Raw genomic sequence first — 13,707 nt, forward strand, 5'->3', positions numbered from 1 at the left:
TTAGTAGTTAATCACTATCTTAATTTTCCTTTCTCCTTGGGTTCTCAGACAGGATGACAAGCCTTCAGTAAGCTTATGCCATTGTAGCTCTTCTGATATCCGTGTGAGAGATTTCATGTTCTCTGTGCTTCTGTCTGACTTCCCTGTGTAGCCAAATTGCTGAAATATTCTGTTGTTTTCCCCTAGTGTTCTTTCAGCACTTATCCTTTTTTCTCATTTCTGTCACTAAAAGCCTTGCTTGTGACTTAGTCACTCCTTGTACCAACTTCCACAATCATTATCCCTTGCCCTCTTTCCCTTTGTTCTCATTTGTCCAGACTCGTTTCCTGTTCTCAATATTCAAGAACGCAGTGCTCACCACTTTTGAATTCCTCACTACCTTCCCCGTGCCAGGATGTAGTCAGCCTTTCAAAGTCTGCACAGCAGAGCTGCGGTTCCACCTCTGCCCTAATATTCACTGACTCTCCCTTCATGCATTTGCCCTTCCCAGCCTCCTCTGACTGCTTTGCCACCCTCTTTGTCTCCCTGGAAATGCAATCTATGCCCCAGTTGCTTGCTCATGCTGATGGAGCAACCTTGCCTTTGCATATACAAACTCACCCTCTTTTTTTCTTAGCTCTTCTTGCTTCTGAAGTGCACAGAGCATCTCTAACCAGTGGCTTTCCAAACTCTCGCTTTTTATTATTTCACTGTCTCCTTCCTGCAATGCAATTGTAACAACAGTCAGTCTCATAACTGCTTCAAGCCTATATTCCTGCCAGGCATACTGCAAGCCACCCCTGTAATGTATCTGTCTACATCAGCTTGTGAGCTCCATGAAGTTAAAAATGTCTCCTTCCATGTCTGTATAGTATCAGACTGGTGCTCAGCACTTAAAAAGACTGATTTATTTCTCCCATTCATATTTTCTTAACTTCAAGATGTCTTTTCTCACTGGGAAATATTTTATCCTCTGATTGGAAGCTGTCATGTAATCACAACAGGGTGTTTGCAATAGCATAGTAAATTCCATGGCAACAAACTGTGATGTCATAAATGCAGGATTTATATCTTTTCCTGCAAAATCAAGTAGAAGAAGCAGATGGACAAGAAAAAAAGAAAACTCATTAAAATACCAACAGTTTTTTAAAATTGCAGTAAAAATATCAATGGGAACCCAGACAAACATTGTATAATAGTTTTCTTTTTATACATGTTTCCTGGTTTTTAAAAGCCTGCTTCTCTGAATAAGCCCCTCTTTTGGGGGTGGAAATATGTTTTAAAATAACTGAAAAAAAAAAAAAAAAAAAAAAAAAAAAAAGTGTTTGGAATCAAAGCTCTAAAATTCAAAACAATTGACTCAGACAAATTAAATAGAATGGAAAGAAAAGGTCCACAATGATGAGAAAATACATATAAAAAGTTCTGGGCTACATTTCTCACAGCTAAACTGCCAATTATTCATTAGAGTACCTATGACGTATTAAGGATGTACTTGCGTAGATTATTTACAAGAACTAAGAAGTGATTAATAAGAGGATGGATTTGAAAACATCCTCTGTGATGTTCTTGATAACAAGTGGGCCCAGCTTTGTAATCAGACATCGTCAGAGAAAGCAGCACATCCCAAAATGGTACAATTCATTTCTGACTTCCTGCCCTCACTCACTAAAAACATAAGCAAGGAAAAATAAAATCTTCTGAAGATACATAGCAATTAAAGAAAAGTGTTCAACAAAATCAAATCTTCATGAAACTGCAAGACAAAAGGTCTTTCTAAACTTAAGTTCCTAAACACCTGAGATATTTCCAATACAGTAACAATGTAGTATCATGCTTTACACTTTAAATGATTCAGAATAGTGTTTTTTTTTCTTTTTCTGCAGATCTCAAAGGATGTTGTAAATGTAAGTTAAATAGTAGAAAATTGTTTCCTGTAAAGGTCTGTGAGTTTTGCCTCCAAACTGGTTTTAACAACATTGATGAGTAAAATGTAAACTATGTCCTTCCAGCTTGCCAGTTCTTTCTACCCACACTGTTCTACTCAGATTTATTAGATAAATTAACAAGTTACCCTTTCCCCACATTTAACTACATACAAGGATGTTTAACATATGCCATCAGATGCATTTGGGTTTGGGAGCAAGAAAGGTTTGAAGGAAACAGAAGAAAGATGAGAGACAGTACTAATATCTGTACATAGCAAGATCTGAGACATATTTTGCATCATTAAAAAAGCATGTGTCACAGTTCTTGACCTGGTTTGGATGGCCCTCCCATTCTTGGTGTGTCCAACATGCATAGACAACAGAGGTCCTCCTGGGCCAAAGTACACTTGTTGGAGAGCCTTTCTGCCAGTGATCACGACTTGGTGGTGATCAACATGGGTTGTGTTTTTGTTTATGTTTTTAATCTGGAGTTCCTCATATGTTGTGATTTCTTGCAGTAGGGAGAATAATTGATTCCTGCAATCTCAGAACAATGCCTCAGGTTTAGATTTTTGTGAAGTTGATCCTAGTACCCTGTATAGGGATCTAAGCATAATCAAGACAGTTCAAATTCACAAGATTTTTTTCTGGGAGCGCACTGTTGGGCCTTCCATGTGCTTAGGAAATGGATGACAAGCAGAAAATACTGTATTTCTAAATAAAAATAAAATAAAATAAAATAAAATAAAATTGTTCTAGATATTCATTGGGTGGGTTCACCAGGTATGACCCCTGCCCAGAAAGTCAGATATGTGACTTAATATGAAAAAATACAGTTTGAACTCAGAAGTCCCTTTTCTGAAACATTACTCAAGACTCTCAGCACAGGTTTCAGTGTGAATCCACATGCATGCCAAAGCTTCTGTGTCACCCACAAGAGCTACAAGAGCCTTACAAAATACTGTATAAGTGGTCACACAGTTGCCACCAACCAGCTCTATAGCACATGTATTTGGTCCTATAAATAGTATCACTTTTTTCAGTGGAACTACCTTCAGTATAAGATAATAGTCAGTGTGGGATGAATTAATTTAATTGATTTAAATAATAATAACAATAATAATAATAATAAAAGAAATTTGCCCTGTGACTTAAGAGGTTCCAAGGAAAGACATTTCAGCATTTTACAAAATTTTGCCTCGCACATCCTTAACTTTCTGATGTTCCCCTCAACATGAATCTTTATTTGCTTACCAGTTAGGCACTCTCACAATCTTTCTCTGGATTAACACTGAATGCATTTTAATCAGCTAAAGGCCAAATCAGCTAAAAAGGTTGCCTATACTTGTGACAACACAATAAGTGATTGCAGCAAGCTGATGACAAGCAGTCCAGATGTGATCTAACTGGTCGGATGACAAAGTAATCCTCGATGGCTTTCAAAAGATAGCTTTTTGTATCTCTCTGATGATTCTACAAAGAAATCAATACCACAGTCAATCAGACTGAGGTATAATGTGCCTAACATACTGCTGGCATACAACCCATTCAGTAATGTAAAAAAAGGCCATACATCTTTATGTTACAAACATTTCCTACCTACATTTATACAGATATAAAACTGTTAGTAAAATGGAAGCTATTTGAGGCTTGTAAAAGAAAGCAGAGCATATTATCTGGATTATTTCCATTTTGGACATATTTTTTTACTTAGCCCAGTATGAATGGTTTATATTAAAACATTTAAATATTGAAAGAGGTTTTGGGTTACAGACTGATAGTAGTTCCATAAAAACAAATTATTTTTCCATTTCTACAAAATCTAATTAAACATGTGAAAACAAATGTGTTGTGTAATATTAGAGTTATTCTTCCTTGCCTTCAGTAATAATGCAGGATCCTGGTAATTCACTATGAACAGATTTTTTTGGGGAGGCTATATGGCTAATAGTTGGTTTCTTACCACTTTGTGAAAGATTTCTCGATATTTTCTTTCCACTTCCCCCTCCCCCCCACTTTTCTGCTGATTTCAATTTAAAATAATTTTCAGCCTTTATTGACGTAGGAAGCGACATAGCACCATTTGATCATTTCTAAATAATTATAAATACAAAATCTGTGACAATAAAGCGTATAATTAATTCAATTATTCTAGTGAAAGTATACAGGATACACTTAAGCATACAGATCTCCCTTAAATAAAATATGACAGGCAGATGCACGATCCCAAGACTTGTCCATAAATGGAACCATGCCCTCTCCATGCAGAACTGAGACCTTGGCTCTAATCCATTGCTATTGCCATTAATGGTAATCTCTTGTGTAATTTCACTGAAAAGAGAAGGAACACAAGGTGATGGGATCCCTGACTGAGAAGCCTCAATTTGGCATTGTCACAAATACTTCTTACCCATGTTTAGGCAGAATGAATCTGGGCCTCTGAATGTAATTCAAGACTGAATTGCTTGGGAGCAAGGTAAACATATGCATGGAAGGAAATCTGCAGTCTCACAGATTGTATTCCTCCTCAGGCCCCAATATACATCATAAACCTTTACTTCAGTTGGTACTATTATAGTGACAAACCATCCCACTAATTTCCCTCTTCATCATTATTTTTGAAACATCATCTTGAGCCATGTTTTTTACTTTCTGGATATTCCTTTACCTTCGCTCTTTGCTGTCTCAATAAAACATTTCTAAAATATATCCCTTGCTCTTCCATCACCTACCTTTTTAAACTATAACATCTTCAACTCCTCTTTCTCTAGCCCCCTCAAGTCAGTGATTTTTCTTTGAATATCTTGATGTTTTGTCAATAACGCACTTGAAAACAAACAAAAATATTTCTTCACTATAAAATCCCAGCAGAATCACTTTTGCCTTTCTTCATTCCATCCCGTTTGCTTATACACTGCTGAAGAAACACCTGCCAACACCTCCTACCACTGCTGTAATTGCTAGGACTCCACATATCCAGGATATACCCCGTACATGACTCCTTCACAACTTAATTTGACCATCTCACACACATCAGGATTTTTTACCCTTCCATTCCCAATAGCTATAGCTCCTCTCCTCCCTTCTCTCCCACTTCAGTGTCAATGCTGACAGCATTTCTTCCTAATTGTCTTCTCTGTATTCTCTTGTCAGTTTTGCCTGCAGCCTTCCTTTCACGAAACCCTTTATATCTGAACTTTGCCTGCCTCTCTGTCTTTCTATCAAAGCATTCATAGCATGCTTATCATCTCAGAGGTCAGGTTTCTGCTCTGGCTTTACTACCATTCACTTCATTGATTCTTTCAGGATATTCCTTGTGTGTCAGATCACACAAGAGGAGACAGGAAGGTCAGCCACATTTGCATCTCTTCTAAAGGCCCATGGGCAAATATCTTAGTATTATCATAACTGTTCAGTAGATTGGGATCTTACAACATGGATTTCTGAATTGTCACGAACCCACTTACAGAGTAGTTAGTTTTGATTTTACTGTCTGATAAGATATTAAGTTCAAGTTCTGAAATATTTTTCTTTAGCAAGAGATAATTATATGCATAGTGATACATAACTGTACTGTAATAAATAAAATGCTAATTTGCCATATTTGTCTGCATCTACAATACACCAGATAGTTTTATTATGGAGTGCCCTGGAAATATTTGCTGATAAAACTCAATGTCAAATGAATGTAAATAATCCAATAAGTAGAAAAGGTAGATACAAGAGATGAGAAAAACTGAGAGAGGAAAGAAGCAAATGCAGTAAGTTGGTTTTGCAGGACTGATTTGACTTTAACATAATGCCCTGAAGACAGCTGTAGCACAACAGTACAGTACAGCTAAATGAACAGATGTGTGCACCAACCACACGTTCATAAAATAAGAGGTAGCCTTTTTATATGAATGTCTGCTAAAGGAATAAAAATAGAAAATAACGTATTTCCAGTCCAGGAAAGGGTAGAATTTTCAACCCATACAGAATGGCTGGTCTTTAACTCTCCCTCTTCATTAGTGTAGTAGTAGAATTGGAAAAGTTCAATTTATCATCAGCAGTAAGATTACCAGTCTGATGTGTTTTTTACAGGCTTAATATGTGATATGCTATTATTAGTAACTTTTGTTGTTAGTATAACCAAGTTATAATTTAACCTGATTACCCATATAACCCTTTAATACAAACCACAGGAGATTTGATAGAAGAAATGTCCATTAAATAAATATAATGTCACTTTGTTCTATTTAAATAAATAATAAGACTCACTACCTTAAAAAAAAAAGACCAAATATATATCTGTCAACCTGCAACCACACTGAAACAGCAAATACAAATGGTATGAATCATAAGACAAATGGAAGATGGATGTTACCTTCTGTGTGTTGTGATAAGATATTATCACTCTTCTACAAGAAGATTGATGGAGAAGCCTAATGAGAAACATTGTTTAAAGAAGAGACAATACTCTGACAAAAAACAGTTGTTCAAAGTTTCACCACTTCTGAACTGTTCTTTGGGAACAATAATATGTGGTCATTCATATCCATAATGCGATAGAAGTGTAGAAGTGTTTGGATAGCATGAATATTTTGTAAAGGGTGATAAGTCAATTTACCAGTTAGATACTTGAGAACTGTAACATTAGCACCATGAATCTTTTCCTACTGAAATTTACATCAACAATAAGGATTATTCCATCATCAGCAATTTGCAAAATCTTTGAAAATGAATAAAATCTCCATGTGCATACTAATATGTAGATAATTTCTAAGTTGTAAGAAGCATTAAGCATAGTAATTTTGGGGTGAGACCTTTTCAACATAGTCCATGTGTGTCTACAGAGGTTCTAGGCAATATCCATCTTACCTCACATTAGCAATCCAAACGCAATGTGTCAAGTACTAGTCTAGGATGTCTATCAAAATACCTCCAAAGGGCAATTTCTTCCATTTCAAAATCCTCACTAAATTGACTATCTGCTTCCTCTTTTGCTAGCCAACTAACCTATAATAAACATCTATCTTTTTAAAAAAAATAAGTTAGGTGCTATTAATTTCACCCATTGTACAAAGTCTGTGAAGTGTCACTCTAAGTACAGTAAACAAGTAGAATAAGTGCTAGAAGCATCAGTAAGTTAGAACTCTTCATTTGCTTGGTGTTTGGCATAAATTGGCATCACACTACTAAAGTTCCTGCAAAGGGCTTGGTCTCAGAAATGACAAAGAATTTTATGTTAAAACTGTCCAAAAATATACCCTTCCTGTATGTCTCACTGCTGATGGTAACAGCAGAATCCCTTACCAAGAGACATTCTGTTCATTCCATTAGGTCTGATTCACTGCTCACTTACACCAGTGTGAATAAGACAATGAATGACAATGAAATCATTATAGACACAACAAGATTAATGAAAAAAGAACCAGAAGAATCAGGGGAGTCATACATAACTCAAGTTATGGACTCTTTTTTATGTCACAGAATTTGCCCCATTAGTTTCACCAACTTTGTTCCTTATTCTCTTTTTATATTTTGAAACTCTTTTTCTAGGAAAATTAGTCTTGTTAAACTACTTACAATGAGCATTGTGTATATGTCTGTATGCATTGTGTATATGTCTGCATATGCATCTGTGTGTTTCTCTCTCCCTTACTGACTTGGGCCATCCTTCAAAGTTTCTGAAACCACTACACAATTTCATTAGCCAACATGCCAGAGTGGAGTCACTATCAGCAACGTTAAGTTTCTACAACCTTCACAGATAAAGATAGCCAGAATGAGGAAATAACCCCTATCAATATCCCTGAAAAGGCTGTAGTGTGAATCTGTATCTTATTAGACACTGGAGAATCTAACCACAAAATATTTTTTTATGAGAAAGTGCACTTCAGTATCTTCACTGTTTGGAGACCTACTAGCAATAAAGTGTACCACCCACTGTTAAATTTCTCTCAAACTGCTGTGAAAATGCCTAAGTGGCTACAGATGCAAGATCTCTTGTTAGGATTAATACACTGCAGAATAACATCGCTGTCATCCAGAGCAGCCAGCCAGGTGGAGCATTAGAAATATTTTCCTGAGCCAGCACCCATCCCCACAGCAGCAGACTGCAAGCACAGAGCATAGATTGCATAAAATTCCTTGTCCAGCACAGACTGGACTCTCCTGTGGGGAAGGGCCATGCCCTTAATTCTCTGTGTGAAATACATCTGTTGCCCTATAGCGAAAGGTGAGATAGTAGCAGCAATGATAATGCTGGTGCTGGTATTGATATAAATTCAGATCACAGTACAGCCCTGATAGATTTGAATCATTTCTGTGTCATGCAATCACCTTGGCGTTCAAGACCCCTTTTCTTTTAAATGGAACAAGGCACAAATCAGGGAGCAAAAGATAACTTACACTGCTGCCTTCAGTGCCATATATTGCCCTCAGAACAGGGGAAAGAACCAAAACATCCCCACCTCAAGTCTCTCCCTCTGCATTTGTGCTTCAAGCTTCCTAGCTCAAGGAAACCAAGTGGCACATGAAGATGAACAGCTGGGAGAACCTGAGGTGTTGGGAGATATCTGGCCATTCTCCACCCCAGCTACTTTGTAATGACATAGTTTTTGCCTGTGGCATTTCTATGAGAGGGAATAAAAACTCATAAAATGGCAAAAAAAGAAAGAGCACCACCTTGGTCTAACTAATATTCCCTTTTCTACTTGTTTTATATTACACAACCAAGTGTGCTAACACTAAAACACCACCTCTTCCATGCAGAAGTATGAGTTAGAACAGCTGTAGCCACAGTGTAAGTGCCCTTGAACATGCTGAATTTTTCCAGTGTATCACAATTACAGAAACACCTGTGCCAAACAGCTTTCTTCTGATCCTCTATAAAAGTTCACAAAGCCCTCAAACTTTCTCATTTCATACAGGTCTGCACTGCCTTGAAGCCAGCTCCATACGTCTCAATATGGGATACTGCAGAATTTTTCCTTTTCATGCTTCTAAACATAAAATAAAGGGTATGTGCAGGTGCACTGGTAGACATGTGATTCTGTTGTTTGACAGTAAGGCATAAGACAAAATATAATATTCACTTACTTGATAAAGCCTTCTGACAAAACTACTCTCAAAAAGAAATTAAAAGCACAAATTTTGTGATCAAAACAAAAAAACAAAAAAAAAAAAAAAAAAAAAACACTCATGCTGTATTATTTGGGAAAGTGTATTCTAGATATCTGCAGATACAACTATTTCACAACTAAATGTTACCTATTGTTTTTTTTTACACTCTCGGTTTTTGGTGTGTTTTTTTTTTGGGGGGGGGGGGGTTGAGAGGGGAGGGTTGTTGAATCACAGCAGAAGCCTCAGGACTGAATGTATTTGGTAGATTGTTATTTTACAAACAAGATGCTTATAGCTGCACTAGCCTTAGGAACTGCTGGCTACAGCCTATTACATTATTTACATTGAAAACTACCCAAAGTGTCTGTTTAAAAAGGGTCGGAAGAAAGTCACCCTTAGCAGTCACCACAGAAAGTGTGGCTGACTGTCCTTCAGGCAAAGCTCCAGAAAAGGGAAAGGGAAAAGTCAGCTACCAAGCCTAAGTGTTTGGCGCATGCAGGATCACAGCCTGTAGATAAGGCTGCCCTAGAAAGACACGGAGTGTGCAGTCATTACACAACCTCTGAGGTCTTGGCTCTCTGCAGCCATTTCTAGCGACTGGAAACTTCTCCATATCCAAAACAAAAACAAAAACAACAACAACAACAACAACAAAAAAGCCTTACTTTTCTGCAGGGCATGAGTAGATAATAAATAATATTACTACACTAATTCAGGAAGCAATGTACAATGGCAAGCATAATTTGAACTGCTTCTGTGCTGCCCATATACTCAAGAAAAACAGCTAGATGTCATTGTGTATGGCTCAGGGGAAATAACTGTTTCAACTGCATTGGCCAGCAAGCAATAGGAATAATACAGAAAATATCTGAATGTTATTATGCAAATCAGTGGTATGATCTCATGTTGAATATTATGTTCTGTTCTGATTAGTCCACCTAAGCAAGGATTTAACATAAATAGAAGGTGACTGGAGACAGCTGATAAGCATGTTGCAGCTATGAGAAGGATTCCATAGTCTTAAAATGTTAGGACTATTAGCTTAGAAATAAATAAAACCATAAGCCACAGTGCAAGCATACATAGTGAAATAAAATGGTATGAAGGGTGTAAATTGAATACTCCTATTTTGTTTGCATTTTCTGCCACTTTTCTTACACTTCATCTGTCTGGTCTATTCCAATGTTAGGATATTAGAATTAAGGACTGTCTATTACTCTAAATTTGAACCACGGCTAGAACAATAAGGCCCACAGATGGTCACTAGGCAATCTAACAACAAACTAGAATAATTTTATTTACCCTTTGTCCTCGTAAAACAACAAGGAGACAATTACACTTAAAAGGCAACACATTTTAAATATTAAAAAGGATACCATCCCATAACATAGCCCCACGTGAGATGTTGCAGAGGTTCATACAGCCCTGGGAAGCAACAGATCTGGGGGCAAGGTGTGGGCAAGGAGGACAACATGTGTGCTGAAAACAACCTTTCTCACTTGCCATCAGAGAGCTTGGAACACTGCAAGGGACTTCTGGTGCAGAAATCAGGGACAAAATTCCCCCACTCCCACCCTCCATCCCTTCCTCCCTCCACTGGCACACAGCAACCATGTTGTGTGTCACCACTGGGAAACAACAGCAACACAAAAGGAAGGAGATCCAAGCGTTTCCCACTCATACACCAAACTTTATGTGCTGTACATCACATATTTCCCCATACTCCTTTCTGGGGAATTCAATACTGCAAATGATTGGAGGTAAGAATCTAGACGGCTGTGGTCCAGAATGATATGTTTCTAATTCACATTTCCATCAAAATAGGAGTTATTTTTAGCAGTGATGAAAAGACTTGTATTACTTAAGTGTTAAACTCATTGCTGCAAGATAAAAACCAAGGCAAAGAATTTGATGGGATTCAGAAAGCTTGGGAGCTGTGACAGGTCAAAACTCCTGCAGTTACATAAGACAGACAGGCTCTTTTTCTGTAAGAGTGAGAGTTCAGATGCATGTTTCAGACACAGAACTGACTGCTAACTGACTATTGCAATGAAGAATCTTCCCTCTGGTCACATTTTCCCATTACTTGTCTATTCTGGGGCTTCTTGGACCTTTTCAGGGGTTTCTTGAGGAGGTGATCTCTCTCAAAGATAGTATACTGCACTGAGGCACTAACCAACTTGCTATAGAAGAGGAAAAGGAACAAATAGAAAAAAAAGAAAAAAGAAAAAAAAACTTTTATGTTTTTACATTCTGAAACAGAACAATTACAAGCAAAATATCTGAGATGGGAATCTTAATGGTGGCAGAGATCAAAAACAATCTTCCAGCTGTAGTACTTATGGTTCCAGTTTTAGTTCCAGTAGATAAGAAATTTGTTCCAGCATCATGAGCTTCCTTCCATTTGTTGTCTATTGCAAGCACTGGCACATACGTCTAGTATGGATATTGTGGATACAGTCTGTGAATACATGTTGGCACTAGTTCCCTTACAGCCAAGGAAACACCTGCCTCCAAGCTAATTTATAATCTGTACCTATGGCCATGGGCCACTTACAAGTTTATTGAATAAGGTCTTGACAAGCCATGTAGGGAAGACTCTGTTCTTTCTCTTCCTGTTCCACATGATATAAGTTTGGCATTAACAAGTCACATTTTTATGTCCAACTTTATAGATTGTTAATAATATGTAAAGATATTTGATATGTATGATCACGGGTCAAATATTTCTCACTTTACTCATGTAAGTAGTCCCACAAACTTTATACTACTAGCCTGAGGAAGACAGTCATGGTGTACCTTCTCTGTAAAATTACACTGCATCATTATGAAGCAGCCCTTGCCATACCTCACAGCTTTCTTAAGTCTGAAGCACAACATATGTCCTGCTCTAGAGCTGCTCAGACTAAATCCTGTAAGATAAAAGAGAGTTGTCAACATGTAAAAAACAAACAAACAAACAAACAAAAAAAAAAACTGACAAAGCAATAGGATGCCCTGTTTCTTCTCACATATGGTTCAATATAGTAAAATATCACATCCTCTTTATGTTTTATGGGTTTAATGTAGCCCTTCCTATACTACGTAGAAATAATTATGAAAATCCATTCAAACACTATTTCCTTGACAACGTTTTTTTCTTCTGTTTATAAATGACTGTGGAGAACAGGTCTGTAAATGAGTCATTGCTTTTGACTCTAGTGTATTCAGTTGGCATACTGTATCTTGGCCGTGTACTAGACCTAGGTGGTTTGTTTTTGTATAATTATCATCTAAGTAATCAGGAAGTGGAATCTCCTAGAATGTTTATAAATATCATGAAGAGTCATTATTAAAAGTACCAGGAACAATCCTGTAGCAGATACGTCACATGGTCTGGAAAGCAGAGAGGAGAAGTTCAGGTTGTAGTAGTTTTTCTCCACTGACTTGCATAGGAAAGAAAAGTATTCCATAAACTACAGAGCAACATAAACAACTCATTCCGATTCAAATCTGGATCCAAGCTGGAAGCACCTTGGGTTTAGCATTTAGCACTGAAACCATTTCAACACAGAACAAACAGCAGAAAGTTTCCACGGCATTTGCAGTTTTATTGGAAATCAGCAGACGGTGCTTCCACAAGGCCCTTTACAAGTTCTGCTTAATGAAATATATAGGTGGCTAGGTCCTGGTGAAATGTTAAGTTTAGCTGTCATTCATTGCTGTGTATTGCACCTGTTAAGTCTGTTCATTGACCAAGTTTCTTGCAATTTTTTTAATTGGGGACCTACCCATAAAATTGGTGGCTTATGTCACAAATTTCATTGTTAAGCCTCAGTATGGATGACAGACCAGGTCCTGGGAGTCTATCATTCCCCTGCAGCTTGAAGAACAAACAGCATCACTACTTTGCAAGGTTTCCTGGAAGTCTAAGTGCACTGACTTAAGTTAGGCAGGGGGACAGAGCTCTGCAAAACCCTGGAAGATGTATTCTACCTGAAGAGTAAATGAGTGCAGCATTAAACAGCAGGCTGGGGACAGACAGCAACTGGATACTGCAGTGACCTGTTTAGGATTATCAATTACACAGGCACAACTGTTTGCACAGCCATGGACTAACTTGATTTCAGGGCCAGCAAGAGAAGTTACTCCATGTCTCCACTTATTTGGCTGGTACGCTCTACAGATACCTCTTCTCACCTTCCCTTCTGCTCCATGCTTGGTAAGTAATGGAGGGAAACAGTCAGGAAGCAGAAGCCTTTTGTGCCTTGTTCCAGCATGTGCTGGGAGGCCTGCTGGGATGTGCTGGAAGAGATGAAATGTTGTTTAGGGACAGCACATTCCTTCCCTTCCAGCTCCCACACAGGATGTGGGTTGGTGTCCCTCACCTGAGTTATCAGGCACCAGAGTTAACATGAGCTCCAGACTCGGCAGCTACCTTGGATGCATTCTGCTTTTGACAGCAGAGCTTCAGAATACCCCAGGAACATATATTTAATTCATAATTACACTCATAGTGCAACATGCAGATATAGTACCATTACCATAAGTTAACAGTGACATAGGACAAATTAATTTAAGTAATTTATCAGAATGACACATGAAAGATCACTCCTGATTTTCCAATTTGTATGTATTTTAACCCCTACTCTGTTTTTCTCCTTTGCAAAGTAACCTTATCACTACACTTGTCAGCCCATTCATATCCAGTGAC

This window comes from Oxyura jamaicensis, chromosome Z (genome assembly GCF_011077185.1).
Source record: "Oxyura jamaicensis isolate SHBP4307 breed ruddy duck chromosome Z, BPBGC_Ojam_1.0, whole genome shotgun sequence".
NCBI lineage: Eukaryota > Metazoa > Chordata > Aves > Anseriformes > Anatidae > Oxyura > Oxyura jamaicensis.